Raw genomic sequence first — 16,032 nt, forward strand, 5'->3', positions numbered from 1 at the left:
TATATTAAGAAAATAATATTTTCAATATCTTTGGGTCCCCTATGTATTCACGACAGTTGTGCTTTTTCACTTTCTTGAATTGTTATGTTTATTTCCTGTTATTCTTTATGATTTTATCATACATGGCTATATTATTTACATATTTTATGTTTGTGTTTTATGTAGTTTACTATTTTTTATAAATGCAATCATGCCATGTATATTTTTATGGTACTTGATTTTTTCCCACAGGTCTTTAAGTGTTCAGATAGATAGATAGCATTTATTCAAATGAAAATAAGATTCATGGACCATCAAGACAAAGAAAATACATAATAATGTGAATAAGGAAAGTTAATATAAAGAATGATTAATTATAATAGAATTTGAGCAATGAAATATTGTCTAGTAAAGTGTAAGGAGAAGTCTAAATCATATGTGATGAGCACATATAAGGAATTGCCATTGTTTCCAGGGTGAAGTCTGAGAAGCCAGTGAAGAGTCCCCTCACATCTTGCCCTCACTGAATGCTGAAAGTTGCTGTGGTGCTGCCCATGAAAAACTTTTGGTCAGTCCGAAAAGTATCACTTGCTCAGAGGAAAGAAGCTGGTACCTGGTACCCAGAAGTGCCCGGATGTGGCTGGGCGGTGTCCGAAGGCTGCGAGCAGGTGCTCACAGGCAGAAAGCTCATGCAGTGCCTGCCAAGCCCAGATGATGTGGAAATGGCCCTGGAGATGTATAAGCTGTCTCTGGAGACTGAACGACTTGAGAAAGAGAGAGACAAATCGGTGAACACCCATCAGAAATTTTCTGAAAAAGAGGAAGCAAAGGACTTATTTTTTCCTTTAAGTCAATACACAGAATCTTCATTCATCAACTCTACTCTTCGTTAAGCACAATCACTCTAAAAAGTGTCTGGGCTAGAACTTTATTACTGCGAGAGAAAATGTGTAGTTATTGGTAATCCAGCCTTTTGTGGCTCATACGTCTACTTTCCTGGACTTGAAGTACTGGGGGTGGGTGGCACAGAGTAGGCCATGGCGAGGCGTCGCCACAGCCCGGACGGGGCTTCTGCCACTGCTGCTCCGTGGAGATCGTCCCACGCCTGCCGGATTGTATCTGCCCAAGACGCGAGTCTGGTTTCATCGAGGAGCTTCCAGAAGAGACCAGGGGCACAGAGGATGGTTCTGCCCCCTCCGCAGCCCTCACGGACTGGAACCGCTGGAACCGGCTGCCTTTGGAGAACGTGGGCCAGGACCTCAGGACCGCAGGGCCGCAGACAGTTCGCTCTCGGCATCGTTGACAGCGGCGTCGAGACCCCCACGCTCCCTCCGGGGGCGCAGGCTGACGACGGCAGGGACCCCGAGCGCCGGGGGGAGCGAGAGCCCGAGTCCCGGCACCCGCCCCCGGGGCCCCGCGCCGCCTCCCCCCGCGGCGGGCCACCGGCCGACACGAAGGCGCCTCCACGCTGGAGGGGGTCGCCCGGCGCCGACGGACATCGCGCCCGCCGCCGTCCCCGGCCCGGGTCCCTGGGGAGCTCCGCCCTCCGACCCCGCGGCCCGCGGCCCGGACGCCGTCCTCACGCGGCCGCTCAATCCGTCTGAGAACGCGGCCGCCACCGGCGGACGGAGAAGACCCAGGCCCTGCCCGCCGCCGCGGCCCCGAGGGGCACCGGGCTCCGGGCGGGAGCGCCCGTGTGCGAGGACGACCGTGCGCCGGGCCGGCGCGGGCGGCGGCTGCCCTGCACCCCCGGGTCCGCGAGGCCGCGGGGTGCCCTGGCGGGAGCAGGGGGTGCCCGCCCGCGCGCCCGCCCCGACCTGCCCCTTCTCCCGCCCTCGCCGCTGTCCCCGCCAAGCACGGCGGCTGCCCCGGCTGCCGGAAAAGCCTCACGGGACAGAACTCGGCCACGAACGCCCCGGGCCTGGCGGGGCTGAGCGTCTCCGCGTCCTCCTCCGCCTCCAGCTCGCCCGGCAACGAGAACGCCGCAAGGAGCTCCTGAGCCCGCGTCTGCCGGCGCCCACCCCGGTCCGCACCCACCCCCGCCCGGGGGACCCGAGGCTCCGGGGAAAGTGCGGGGCCTCTGCCCCCCACCCCCGGCCGGCGCCACGTGGCCCTCGCAGACCGTGTGCCCCGGCGGCGCCGCTCCTGGCTGGTCGGCACCGCGGGCCCGGCCTGTACCGGGGCGAGACCCGAGCCCGGCCCACGGGCCCCCTGGCTGGGGAAGGCCTGCGCCATACGGCCCCTGCCGGGGCACCGCGGCCTCCCTGGCCTCGCTGTCTGACCGCACCTTCTAAGCGTTCAGTGGCGGAAAGGTTTTTATAATTTTAAATTATTACTGCTTTGAAATACACGGACGTTTTCGCTCACATGCTGGCCATGCGTGAGCTGTGGCAAGATGGGGCCCAGCTGCTCCGCCAGTGCTGCGAGCACCGCCAGGACAGGCCGTGTGGGCCCCCCCGCCTCCGCCTCGGCTGCCTCCACAACCCAGAGTTTGGGGGCTCGGGACCATGAGGATGACCAGCAAAATTCAAGAACAAAACTGCTACAGCAGACTTTTTTAAAGGAAAAAAATATGTGTATCTTGAAAGTCATTTAAAATACACCGCATACAAAGGAAAAAAAAAAAAAAAAAAAAAAAAAAAAAAAAAAAAAAAAAAACTTGGTTTCAATCCACACTTCAGGACTCCCTGGAAACTTGCCTTCTGGGCCACTTGTAAAGCTGTTTAGGTAGAAATGTCATCTCTGAGGTGCTCCACTGCAAATTTGAAAAAAGGCCAGTATCAGAAGAAGCTCTTGGCTGCTGAGGTCTCCTGGTCACCATGAACTTGAAGAAGTGAGTGCTATAGCTGCAGCCTTAACTACAGAATCTGGGAACTGGTGTACCCCTGCATACCATCTGGGCCAGATACCGGAGATGTCATTTCCAAAGCAGATTGGAAGCACGTTTTTGGAATTCTCTCCGATGTCTTCTACTCAAAAAGACTGACATCTTAACACTTGACTATATATATTTGAAGGGTCTAGATCTATTTATGTAAAAAATCAAGAGCGAGTTTGTAGTGGATAACCCAAGTTTGGATAAATGGTGCATAATAAATTTATTCATTTTTTGCTGTTGTACATTGGATTTATTTTTTATTTTGGTTTTGTGAGCATGTCTGCTCATGCAAATAATCAAGAGATTCTCTTTCCTGACAGCATCTTCCCATAGGTGGAATATCTGGGTTATAAAATTTGTGGATTGTCAATTCTACTGAGCAATGCCACTTACTGTTTTAAAGTGATTTCATTTATATTTCTACTAACAGGGTAATCATATTACATAAAAATAATAGAAGTATGGTTGATTGTGGCAAGTTAAAGAAATATAAATAACTCACTCTTATTAAAATCCAAGGGGCGCAGTGGCTCACGCCTGTAATCCCAGCACTTTGGGAGGCCGAGGTGGGTAGATCATGAGGTCAAGAGATTGAGACCATCATGGTCAACATGATGAAACCCCGTCTCTACTAAAAATACAAAAAATTAGCTGGGCATGGTGGCGCGTGCCTGTAATCCCAGCTACTCAGGAGGCTGAGGCAGGAGAATTGCCTGAACCCAGGAAGCGGAGGTTGCGGTGAGCCAAGATCGCGCCATTGCACTCCAGCCTGGGTAAGGAGCGAAACTCTGCCTCAAAAAATAAATAAATAAAATAAAATCCAAGGGATTTGAGGGAAGAACAATTTATACATTGAGCATCAAATACTTCAAATAAGTTTTGGAAGACATCCAGAGGAGTGTAACTACTTTCTTGTAGTTTATCAAAATCCCGTAATAAGGTTAAGCAGGTAGGAATATAGGCACATTTGTATTTCAGAAAGCATTCGGGCCTAGATGAAATAGAAGGGCTTCAACCCAGCAAGAGAACAGAACAAGTTGTGTGTGTATGTGTGTGTGTGTGTGTGTGTGTGTGTGTGTGAAAAACAGTCTGACTCTGTCACCCAGACTAGAGTCAGTGGCACAACCCCAGCTCAGTGCAACCTCTGTCATCTGGGCTCAGGCAATCATCCAATTTAAGACTCCCAAGTAGGTGAGATTACAGGCGTGCACCATCATGCCTGTCTAATTTGTGTGTGTGTGTGTGTGTGTGTGTGTGTGTGTGTGTTTTGTGGAGATGGAGTTTCACCAGGTTGCCCAGGCTGGTCTTGAACTTCTCGGCTTGACTAATCTATCTATCCAGGCCTCCCAAAGTGCTGGAATTATAGGCATGAGCCACTCTTCCAGGTCCTAAAATCTTTTCTCATGGCAACTGCTGTCATGTAAACTTTACCCTCAGAAAAGATAAGACTACCCTAATCTGTTGGATTTCAGTTTAGGTGTTACTTCTCTTAGGAAGACTTTCAGGATGACTGTCCCTTCCTTTGTATCACCTACTAGACCATGAGCTCCTTAAGGATTGAGTTTTCATTTTTTAAATTTTTTAAAAAATTTAATTTTCGGGACTCATGTGCAGAACATGTAGGTTTGTTACTATTTTGGCTCCAATCCCTACCAATATGGAGAGTCCATAGTAGACACTCATTTTGTGAGTAACCAGAGAAGTGCACACACGAGCTCCTCTGAGACATTCTGGGCTTTGAACAGACGAGCTACACTGCATTGTAGGAATTGCACAATGCCTTTGTTATGGGGTTTGGCTGAGCATGCCAACAGACTTTTTGTGATGTCATTGATAGAGAGTTGGACAGTGTTATAGATGTGGGACAAGGTGAATATTATTATTCTATAAAATGCACCAAAACCTGCACAATACTTGAAAGCTGTGTAAACTTCCAATCAATTCTGCCAGCATGCAAGAAGCATTTCCCGCAAAATATTGTATGCAGTTCTGTGGCTTAGGAACATACTTTGGCAACATATTTAATATCACTGAGAGAAAAATAGTTTTCAGAGACAGATTGCCTGTGTTCAAACCCTACTTAATTTGAATATAACTATTCAAATTATTAAAGTTTCCTGTTCTTACATTTATTAATCTTTAAATGAGTATGAAATATTATTTATCTCATGGGGTTGCTGTAAGAATTAAGTAAGCTAGTACTTAGAACAGCTTGTAGCATATAATTTGTAATTAATAAATGTCTGATATTTTCATTTGAATGACAGTATATTTTAGTTAGGTAATGAAATACTGCTTTTTCTCTCTTACCTATTCTGCGTGATGACACAGTTGTAGTATAATAGATGGTAACTTTTTCAGCCTCTAGCACTAAAGTTTGCAATTATTGCTCATTCTTTTTTATGCATCTCATAAGTGCTCATTGTTTATTTCTTTCTAATTCAGGGCATTCTACACAACACAGCATTGAATTTTTCCTGAAAAGTGAGACCAGTAGAAAGCCTTTCTTCTCTACACTTAGGTAGATAATATACAACATTTTAAGAAGTGTTTGAAGCAGTTTTCAAAAAACAACATTTATGGAAGACTCTGCATATATGTATCTATGATTACCTTTTCTAACTTTTTTGGATCTATCTTTTGAAGCATAATGCTGATCAAATGACACCTCAGAAAACATACTAATTTGTAATGCCATGGATTGATTAAAAAGACAGCCACTGCATCTTTTACTAGGACATGCTTTTATAAGGTTTATAATTGTTTTAATGTCTGTTAATATGTAAATGGTGACTTTTATTTAGATTTTTACTTTTTCAGTTTCTAGCAAGGTTTGTTAATTTTTAGTTTATAGAAATGACCGAAATCCGCAAACTTTAGATAATCTGTTAATACAAGTATGTGTAAACATTGGTGATTTATTAAATCATGGTAAACAACAACAAAATCTGCTAGTATGGCGACTGTGTTAAAAATATCTTTTATACACTATTAAAGATAATTATGCATGTAATTATTCTGTAAATAGCATCTGGGTGCCTTGGCTAAGGCCTGAAATTCCAGCACTTTGGGAGTTGGAGGCAGATAGATCACCTGAGGTCAGCAATTTGAGACCAGCTTGGCCAACATGGTGAAACCCCCATCTCTACTAAAATTACAAAACTTAGCCAGGAATGGTGGCAGACACCTGTAACCCCAGCCGCTTGGGAGGCTGAGGCAGGAGAATTGCTTGAATCTGGGAGGCAGAAGTTACAGTGAGCTGAGATCATGCCATTGCACTCCAGCCTGGGTGACAGAGGGAGACTCCGTCTCAAAAAAAGGTAACAATAATGATTATTATTCTGTAAATAACTATTATATAATTTTAAAAATATGAATACATACATTGCTTTAGATATTTGTGTACATATATGTAAAGTATCTGTAGTGAAATTATTCAAAAAGGTGTATGAATTGAAAAAAGATTTTATTTTTATATAAAACAATCATTATGAAATGGTCATAAAATAGTAAAAATAAGAAAAAAAGCTTAATACAACTAATTCCACTAAGCATTATATATACAATTATATGAAACACAATTGAGTTCCTCCAACACTTTTTTAAACAAGGGAGTTACACAGTACAGATGTGTTGTAATCCCAGTTAATGTTTTATCTTTGGACATATTCTGTTAAATAATGGCTAGGCACTTAAGCAATTATAATTTTAAAACTCACAGTAAGAAATAAAATTTTAAAAGTTAGCATGTGGCTGGGCACGGTGGCTCATGCCTGTAATCCCAGCACTTTGGGAGGCTGAGGTGGGAGGATCAACTGAGGTCAGGAGTTCCAGACCAACCTGACCAACATGGTTAAATCCTTTCTCTCCTAAAAATACATAAATTAGCTGGTGTAATGATGGGCACCTGTAATCTCAGCTACTTGGTAGGCTGAGGCAGCAGAAGAATTACTTGAACCAGGTAGGGGGAGGTTGCAGTGAGCCAAGATTCAACCATTGCACTCCAACCAGAGCAACAGAATGAGACACTGTCTCAAAAATAAATAAAAGTTAGCATGTGCAAAATAAAAACATATTTAATGAAATAATTGTTTTACATAAAATATTTCTTTGAACAAGTTGTGTAAAGTCAACTTTCTTGCATCCCAAACTTGTCTGTTGAGCTTTGAGCCCCCAAGTGTGGTTTTCTGTACTATATAAATCTAATCAGCCAATTTACCCCTTCCTGTGCAATCTAATCAGTTTCAGGAAGTGGGTGTGGTCTTGTGTGGGCCCTTACACACTAAAAGGATGCCCATCCACGGACCTCTCCTTCAGTGAGGACCCACTGGATTTCTGGCTTTTGGGCTTTGGAGCACCAGGAGTTACTTCTAATCTGGTTATCGACAGAGCTTCTAAAAAGACACCATTCATAGTAGTCTTGTGAGTATCAAATTTACAGTAAACCCATCATGCTTACTTTTTCTCTTAAAAATACTTTAAATTTACCTGACAGCATGCTTGGGTCTTTTCTAAGCAAACAAGTAGCTGTCCTAGTGATTTTACATCGAATCAAGATAAAATGTCTTTTATTTGTAACAGCATTTTTGTACCCTTGCTATTTGATTTTTTTTTCTGTATTGTTGGATTTTTTAGGTATGAAAAGATATCTTTCCAGGGTTTCATGCAGTGATAGAACCCATCAAATACCTAAAATGTTCACTGAAATGTGGGAATGTAGCAATGGTTATTATGTTCACCACAGTAAAATTTAAAAATGTTGAATTGCTTTGAAAATTCTTGTTGGAAAAGTCCTATTTGCTGTCTCTTCACAATTTTCAGTTTGCAGACTACACTTGAAAGCTGTTAAAAATAGATCTAACTGGCCTAGTGTGCTGGCTCATGCTTGTAGTCCTAGCACTTTGGGAGGCCGAGGCTGGGAGATCTCTTGAGGTCAGGAGTTAGAAACTAGCCTGGCCAAAATGGTGGAAAACCGTCTCTGCTGAAAACATGAAAAAATTATCCTGGCATGGTGGTGGGTGCCTGTAATACCAGCTAATTGGGAGGCTTAGGCAGGAGAATTGCTTAAATCTGAAAGCTGGAGGTTGCAGTAAGGTTGCAACAAAAAAGGAGGGAAGGAAGGAAGGAAGAAGAACTGGGGGCTACACTTCCATTAACTGCATTTCTGAATTTTCTAGTTGAGCACAGAAAACCTAAAGCATGTCTTCACTTTTTTGTTATTTTAGAAGATAATTTATTAGTTCTTTATGAATTCTTGCTATTATAATTTAAATACTATTTCAGAATGTGAAAGTGTTCTCTCTGATCATCTGAATTGACTATGGAAAAGTTTCTAAATTAAGACATTATTTACATTCAATTTATTGAAAGGAAGAGTTTTGATGTTAAAGCTAAAAGGACTAATTCAATGAATGATAATTTTGGGAGTTGACAGTTGAAGTCCACTTTGATTGATTAATCAATCTTAGATAAAACCTATTCATAGTTGTCTAAGAAAACTTCACAGGTGAGTTTGGAGGCAGGGAGTATAGAATAATAGCGTAGATACTAAGTGTCTTTCGTATATTATCATCATGGAATCTTTGAGAGAGAGAGAATGACAGAGACAGGAAGAGATTCAGAATGTGCTTCTTCATTAATCAGCTTATATAAGTGACTCAGAACGCATCCCCACATTGACCCTCTTCCCAGGATTTAAGCTTGTCTAAGTAATTGGGAATGATTGAGAGCACTGCTTGTTTAACAATAATACCATGAGGACTCTCGTCTCATTTTCCCATTTGAATCACAATTGAATCTTCATATCCATGGGTTTCATACCCATGGATTCAACTAATCTCAGATAAAAAATATTTGCAGGAAGAAAAAGCAGCTGTACATGCATTTTTTTGAGACAGTCTTGCTCTGTCACCCATGCTGGAGTGCGGTGGCCAGATCTTGGCTCACTGCAACCTCTGCTTCCTGGGTTCAAGCGATTCTCCTGCCTCAGCCTCCAGAGGGACTCCAGTTGACACATGGGACTACAGACATGTGTCAACATGCCCAGTTAATTTTGTTGTATTTTTAGTGGAGACTAGGTTTCACCGTGTTAGCTAGGATGGTCTCAGTCTACTGACCTCATGGTCTGCCAACCTCAGCCTCCCAAAGTTCTGGGATTAGAAGCTTGAGCAACTGCACCCAGCCAAACATGTACATATTTTTAACAATCTTCTTGCTGTTCCTAAACAATCTTCTAAAAAAGGGTAGCTGAACAAATTAACAAGTAAGAGCCAACTATAGGCTTCCTACAAGAAACGCACTTCACCTATAAAGACACATCGAGATTGAAAATAAAGGGATTGGAAAAGCTATTCCATGCAAATGGAAACCAAGAAAGAGCAGAAGGAGCTACACTTATAGGAGACAAAGTAGATTTCAAGACAAAAACTGTAAAAAGTGGCAATAAAGTTTATTATATAATCATCAATTCTTTAAGAGAATATAACTATTATAAATATATATGTACCCAGCATTGGAGCACTCAGATATATAAAGCAAACATTATTAGAGAGACAAACCCCAATAAAATCATAGCTGGAACTTTAGCACCCACTTTCAGCACTGAACAGATTATCTAAATAAAAAATCAACAAAGAAGCATCAGACTTAGTCTACACCATAGACTAAATGAACCTAATACATATTTACAGAATATTTTGCCCAACAGCTTCAGAATACACATCTTTCTCCCCAGCACATACAACAGTCTCAAAGATTGACCGTATGGTAGGACACAAAACATTTTTTTAAAACATGAAATTACATTAAATATGTTTTTCTATGGGATATGACAAAAGCAGTATGAAGGGGGAAGTTTATTTGTAATAAACACCTACATAAAAAAGTAGAAAAACTTCCAATAAACAACCTAATGTTGCATCTTAGAGAAATAGCAAAGCAAAAGCAAACAAAGCAAAAGCAAAACAAACAAAGAAGAAAAGCAACAAAGACCAGAGCAGAGGCCACACGTGGTGGCTGATGCTGGTAATCTCAGCACTTTGGGAGGCCGAGGCAGGCAGGTCACCTGAGGTCAGAAGTTTGAGACCAGCCTGCCCAATATGGCAAAACCCAGTATCTACTATAAATACAAAAACTAGCTGGGCATGGCAGCTGGAGCCTGTAATCCCAGCAACTTGGGAGGCTGAGGGAGGAGAATTGCTTGAACCCAGGAGGCAGAGGTTACAGTGGGCTGAGATTGTGCCATTGCACTCCAAGTTGGGTGACAGAGCAAGACTTCATCTGAAAAAAAAAAAAAATTAAAACAGAAAAAAATGAAATTGAGACCAAAAAAATACAAAAGACCAATAAAATTTCCATAGTACCTAGTGCAATCTACAAGGCCAATGCAATCCTTATCAAACTACCAATGGTGTTCTTTACAGAAACAGAAAAAATAATTCTAAAATGTATGTGAAGCAACAAAAGACCCAGAATAGCCAAAGAAATCATGAGCAAAAAGAACAAAGTTGGAGGCATCACACTGCCTGACTTCAAGTTATACAACAAAGCCATAATAACCAAAACAGCATGGTACTGGCATAAAAACAGACACATAGACTGATGGAGCAGAATAGAAAACCAAAAAATAAATCTGCATAATTACAGTGAACTCATTATTGACAAAGGTGCAAAAACATACATTGGAGAAAGGATCATGTCTTACATAAATGGTCCTGGGAAAATGGAGTATCCATAGGCAAAAAATGAAACTATTATAGATAGTTTCTCACCAAATAAAAAACCACATAAAAATGGATTAAAGACTAAAATCTAATACCTGACACTATAAAATTACCAGAAGAAAACGCTGGGGAAATGCTCTACGACATTGGTCTGCATAAAGATTCTTTGTGTAAGATCTCAAAAGCATAGGTAATCAAATTAAAGCAGGCAAATAGCATTACATAAAGTGAAAAGGCTTCTGCGCAGCAAAAGAAACAACCAAGTGAAGAAACAACCCATAGAATGGGAAAAAATACTTGCAAACTGCACATCTGACAGTACTAATAACCAGAATATACAAGGTGCTCAAACAATCCAGTAGTAAGAAAACCACAATCCAATTTAAAATGGGCAAAAGATCTAAAGAGACATGTTCCAAAAGATGACATACAAGTGGCGAACGGGTATGTGAAAATATCCTCAGTGTCACTAATTATGTATATTTTTAAAAAGGCAAAACTACAATGAGATAGCATCTCACTCTAGTTAAAATGGATTTTACCCAAACGCTAGGGAATAGTGAATGCTACCGAGGGTGTGCAGAGAAGGAAAGCCTTGTACACTGTTGGTGGGAATATAATTAGTGCAACCACTATGGAGAACAGTTTGGAGCTTCCTCAACAATGTAAAAACAGTGGGATCCAGCAATCCCACGGCTGGGTATATACCCCAAGTAAAGGAAATCGGTACATTGAAGACATCTGTACTCCCATGTTCACTGCAGCACTATTCACAGTAACCCAGATTAAGGATTGACCTGTGTCCATCATTGGTTGGATGGATAAAGAAAGTCTGGTACATACATGTCCGACCAGCAGGAGCTGGTCAGTAGAACCGAGGATGCCAGGAGGAAAGCTGGCATGGCCTGCAGCACATCCAGCAAGGAAATGCAGAGCCATGTGTCCCCGAAGGCCAAAACCCGGGACCGATACTGTTCTCTCGTGGTGAGGCTCATCATGTATTTTCCAGACATTCCTGACAAGAAACCTCAAGTTTCCGTCAGTGATCCTAGGAACGCTCGCCAGAGCCTGCCACGCTGGCCGGCTGCAGGAGCCACGGGAATTGGCCTCCCCGGACGGGACAGCCGGTGGGCGGCCTTGGCGCTGTTGGGCAGCCGATGCTCCTCTCGGGCAGCTGCCCGGGGAACCTCGGGGAGGCCCCTTGGCATGACTGTGGTGCCTAAGGCAGGTCTTCAGACCCGGCTGCCACTCCATGGGTGGCACAGCAGCAGCAACGTTGCGTCCAGCAGGCGGCGCTACAGCCGCAGCGGTTCCAGGCTCAGCAGAGTGATGCGCAGCAGCAGCAGTTCCAGGCAGCGGTGCAGGTGCTGCGCCAGCAGCAGCGTCCAATTACAGTGAATCGTCAAAACCAGCAACAGACACAGCAGCAGTCTCATGCTGCTGCAGGAGCACAGGGCACAGCTGCGGCTACAGCAGCAACAGGAGCAGCAGCAGCAGCAGCAGCAGCAGGCTTTGCGGGCCCAGTGTCAATACAGAGCCACCAATGCAGTAGCCGCAGCCTGCCGCCTCCCAGGTCCCGCCCCAGCAGCCGCAGCAGATACGTCACCCACAGCACCACTGACCGCTACCAGAGTCCCGGCAGCCTCCAGTTGCTCGGAGCGCACCACCGCAGCTCCCGCCACAGTCACAGTCACAGACGGAGCCTTTGGTGTGGCAGGTGCAAGCCTTCCCCCAACAGATGCTGTATGCCCAACATGCCTTCTGGACGCTCTGACAGACCGCTCTCAGCGGTGTCCCCTGGAGACCCTGTGCCTGAGAGCGCCCTGGAGAAACGCAAGCATGACCTGGAGGTACCCACGCCCCCACTGCCCCCGGGGCCGCGGACCACACAGCAGCACCTGCCTGGCCGCTCCTGGACGCCGCCCTGGCCTGCATCTGCCCTCCGTCCTGAACGGTTCCCTGCCCCACGCCTTGGAGCTGCTCAGCACCAATACCCTTCCAAAGGAGGCAAATCAGATACGCATCTATTTCAGCGAGCAGACGAGTGACTTTAAATAGAATGGGAGGCAGGTTTGCCCTAAGCAATTCCCAGCTAAAGTTTAACTGAGTGATTTGGGGGGCTCAAGAAATTTTCCTTTCACAGGCACAAAGGGAACTCCGGGTCTCCTGAGAGCATCTTGTGTGTGAGCTCGCCGCACCTCCACTTTTTCTACAGGAGAACACTCAGGACACGAGAGAAACTCTTCATACACAGTCCTCGATTCTCTGATCGCAGTTTTGGGTTCAGGCTCCCTGCTTTCCGCATCTGGACGCCGCAGGCGGAAGCCAGGTTCCGGATCCGCTGCTCGGCTGCCTCTGGAGGGAGCGTGGGCCTAGAGGCTGCTGGCTCCCCACCCCCAGCTGAATCTCAGCCAGGAGGAGCTTCTGCCCAGTACTGAGGGCACCCGGAGGCATCGGAGATCCTGTCCCCCGTACCCCCGCCGGCTCTCAGTCGATGGCAGCACCCACGACTCCCTGCGCTCTGCGCCACTGTGGACTGTGCAGCCCTTGCAGGAGCGCGGCACCTCCCTGTGCTGCCCACACTCGGGACCCCGAGCAGTTCTCTGGCGACGGGAGTTTCCCTATGGTTTATTATTTATTTATTTATTTGAGACAAAGTTTGGCTTTGTTGTCCAGGTTGGGGGTGCAGTGGCCCGATCTTGGCTCACTGCAACCTCCGCCTCCCAAACTCAAGCGAGTTCAAGCAATTGTCATGCCTCAGCCTCCTGGGTAGCTGGGATTGCAGACCCGACCACCAGCCCAACTGATTTTTTATATTTTAGTAGGGACGGGGTTTCACCATCTTGCCCAGGCTGAGCTCAGGCAATCCGCCTGTCTCAGCCTCCCAAAGTGCCTATACTAGATCAGTGTATATTCTACCATATTAGCATAGTTTTAGTGTAGAAATCATCCAGCAATGCTAGTTTTCCTTACTTGATGCCCACCTGTTAAATATTAGTCCACGTAATCTTCATGAAAGGATTTTGAGGAACAATGTTTTAAAGTACATTCTGTCTGGTCAGTCGTAACTCGATTCAAAACCCCATTCTGCCTTCTCCTCGCTGTGTGACCCTGGGCATACTGATGAACTCCTAATCAGGCCACAGTTTCCACACATGTAAAATTGTCATAGCTACCTTCCTAGATTTTTTTTAAAGGAAAACAAAAGTAATATTATAGATAAATAAATGTAAACTATTTAGGAGAAACCTCAGTTCAAATTACGAAGCATTTAATGTGGTACACTTTCCTCAAAGCTTCATGTTGTTCATATTACCCTGCCCTGTGAAAGTTACCTGATGAAGTCTGAATCCCCTGTTCTAAATTGTTCTCTTCTTCCTTCACCCTAAAAAAATAAGATTTTTAACCCTCTGTTAAATCTGTAACAATTTTATGATTAATTCCTATTAAAATGGCCACAGCTATTAAAGTTTAAAACAGGCTAAGGATCCCTTACCTTGGGACCAGAAGTGCTATGGATTTTTTTTTATTTTTTAGAGTTTGAAATATTTGAATATATATATATATATATATATATATATATATAATGAGTTATGTTGGGGATGTGATCCAAGTCTAAACAGAAAGGTCATTTACGTTTTGTGTACACCTTATACAAATACCCTGAAACTAACTGGACATAATATTTTAAATAATTTTTGCATAAAGCACAAATCTGACTGCATTTTGACTGTGACCCATCACCTAAGGTCAGAGGTGGAATTTTCCACGTATGGTATTATGCCAGCACTTCAAATGTTTCAGATTTTGGTCATTTCAGATTTCAGTATTTTGGATTAGGATGCTCAGTCTGTGTGTTATTCCACCTAGGATTTTTCTGTATCTAAGGGTAGACTCTAATGACTTTGAAAAGATAAGAGAATCATTTCCCCTTTGCCAGGGAAGAATATATTTTTTTTCTCTCTGGAGTGTGAAATCACACTCAGTAAACGTTTACCCTTCCACATACAACACTAATGTGGCTACATTATTACTGAGCTCTTACATGCCTAGATTCAGCTATTGAATATGTATATTAAGTCTGCAGAAGGCCCAAATATGCACATTTAGATGGACTAGGGAGGCGGGGGGCAAGCTGCAGCTGAGGCTGCACCCTGCACTCACAGTGGGCCAGCTTGAGTACGGCTGGGCAGAGGCATCAGGCTGGGGGTTGACGTGGTTCTCAGGCCTCCAGACCTACGTCTGGGGCTGAGGGACAAGGGCAGTGCCGCAGGGGCACAGAGCTGGTGTCCCAGGGGCTGGGGATTTCTGCCGATGCTGGGGTGAAGGCTTGGGTCCCACTGTCTGTAGGATGCAGGAAGGGCCGAGTGTGGATGGGGTCCACACTTGCGATGCTTCCTGAATGTCTGCATTTAGCACTAAGCCCTTGCCTGCAGCCCTGGACTCGGGGCTTGGGGTTCAGAAGAAGCTTCCAGAGTGGCACTGGGCCTGAGGGGCCAGGAGCCCATCCCTGGTGCTCAGCAGTCCCTGGATCCTTCCAGGAGTTGACACTTGGTCAGGGAGGCCTGGGGTTCAAGGTGGTCAGGGTTCTCACGGGCAAGCTGCAGATGTTGCCGGCTGGGCTGAGGAGCTCCATCACATACCCCAACACGGAGACACCAGCTTCACATAAGATCACAGTCCGAGCAGATGTGCATTTGGGAAACACGTCAGCGAGGACAAGGACCAACTGGAGGAGCAGCTGCCCTGGACAGTCCAGCCTGGCTCAGACCAGAACCCGGCAGATTGCCAGGAACACATTCCTTCTCTATGCAGTGGGGGCTCAGTCAGCTTCCCTGGGTAGTCCCTGACCTGGGCTCTCCTGTTCCTGGGATCAGTAAGGGAGGGAGCCCTGGGCCCTAGTTGGGGACCTGGTGTGGGCAGGGGAGGGTTTCAGAGCCGGAAGAATATGTGTGGGCTGAAGGTGGCAATGCTGGGATGACAATGGGCCCAGCAGGGAGCCTGGGGTCGGGGGACGTGGGTGCCAAGGCCCAGAAGCCGGGAGGAGGCAGGAGGGACCGCACTGTGCCTAGAACCTGGGAAGGGACTGAAGGGTCCCCAAGGCAGGTCCCCAGTTTAAAGTCTCAGGTGTCCTCTGCTGTGGCCACAGATGTCCAGGGAACTGGAAAGCCCCCTGCATGGAGCTGAGTCGGGCAGGGCTGCACACCCATTGCGGGCACCCCAAGTGCAGGGTGGGCCACTGGGAGCTGGCCTGGGGGTGCAGCTGCTCCCCGGCTGACAACAATTCACCAGTGGCTGCCCTGGCTCAGATGTCCCTCATGGCCATGGCGTGAGGACACAGTGGAGAGTGGGTGCCAGCTCACAGGTCAGTGAGGACAGTGCAGGTGTTGGGGACTCGGGGGAGGGGAGTAGCACTCGGCAGGCCCCTGGCCAAGCCTGGACGATGATGGGGCA

The 16,032-nt window shown here is 45.6% G+C and overlaps 1 long non-coding RNA gene and 1 pseudogene across 2 annotated transcripts in view; both read left to right on the forward strand.

The window, feature by feature from the left end:
* LOC141583197 (uncharacterized) overlaps positions 1-16,032 on the forward strand; it is a 776,849-nt gene that overhangs the window by 543,095 nt on the left and 217,722 nt on the right. The window lies entirely within an intron of this gene.
* Positions 507-2,301, forward strand: LOC141583208 (uncharacterized; annotated as a pseudogene).

This window comes from Saimiri boliviensis, assembly GCF_048565385.1.
Source record: "Saimiri boliviensis isolate mSaiBol1 chromosome 19 unlocalized genomic scaffold, mSaiBol1.pri SUPER_19_unloc_1, whole genome shotgun sequence".
NCBI classification, from domain to species: domain Eukaryota; kingdom Metazoa; phylum Chordata; class Mammalia; order Primates; family Cebidae; genus Saimiri; species Saimiri boliviensis.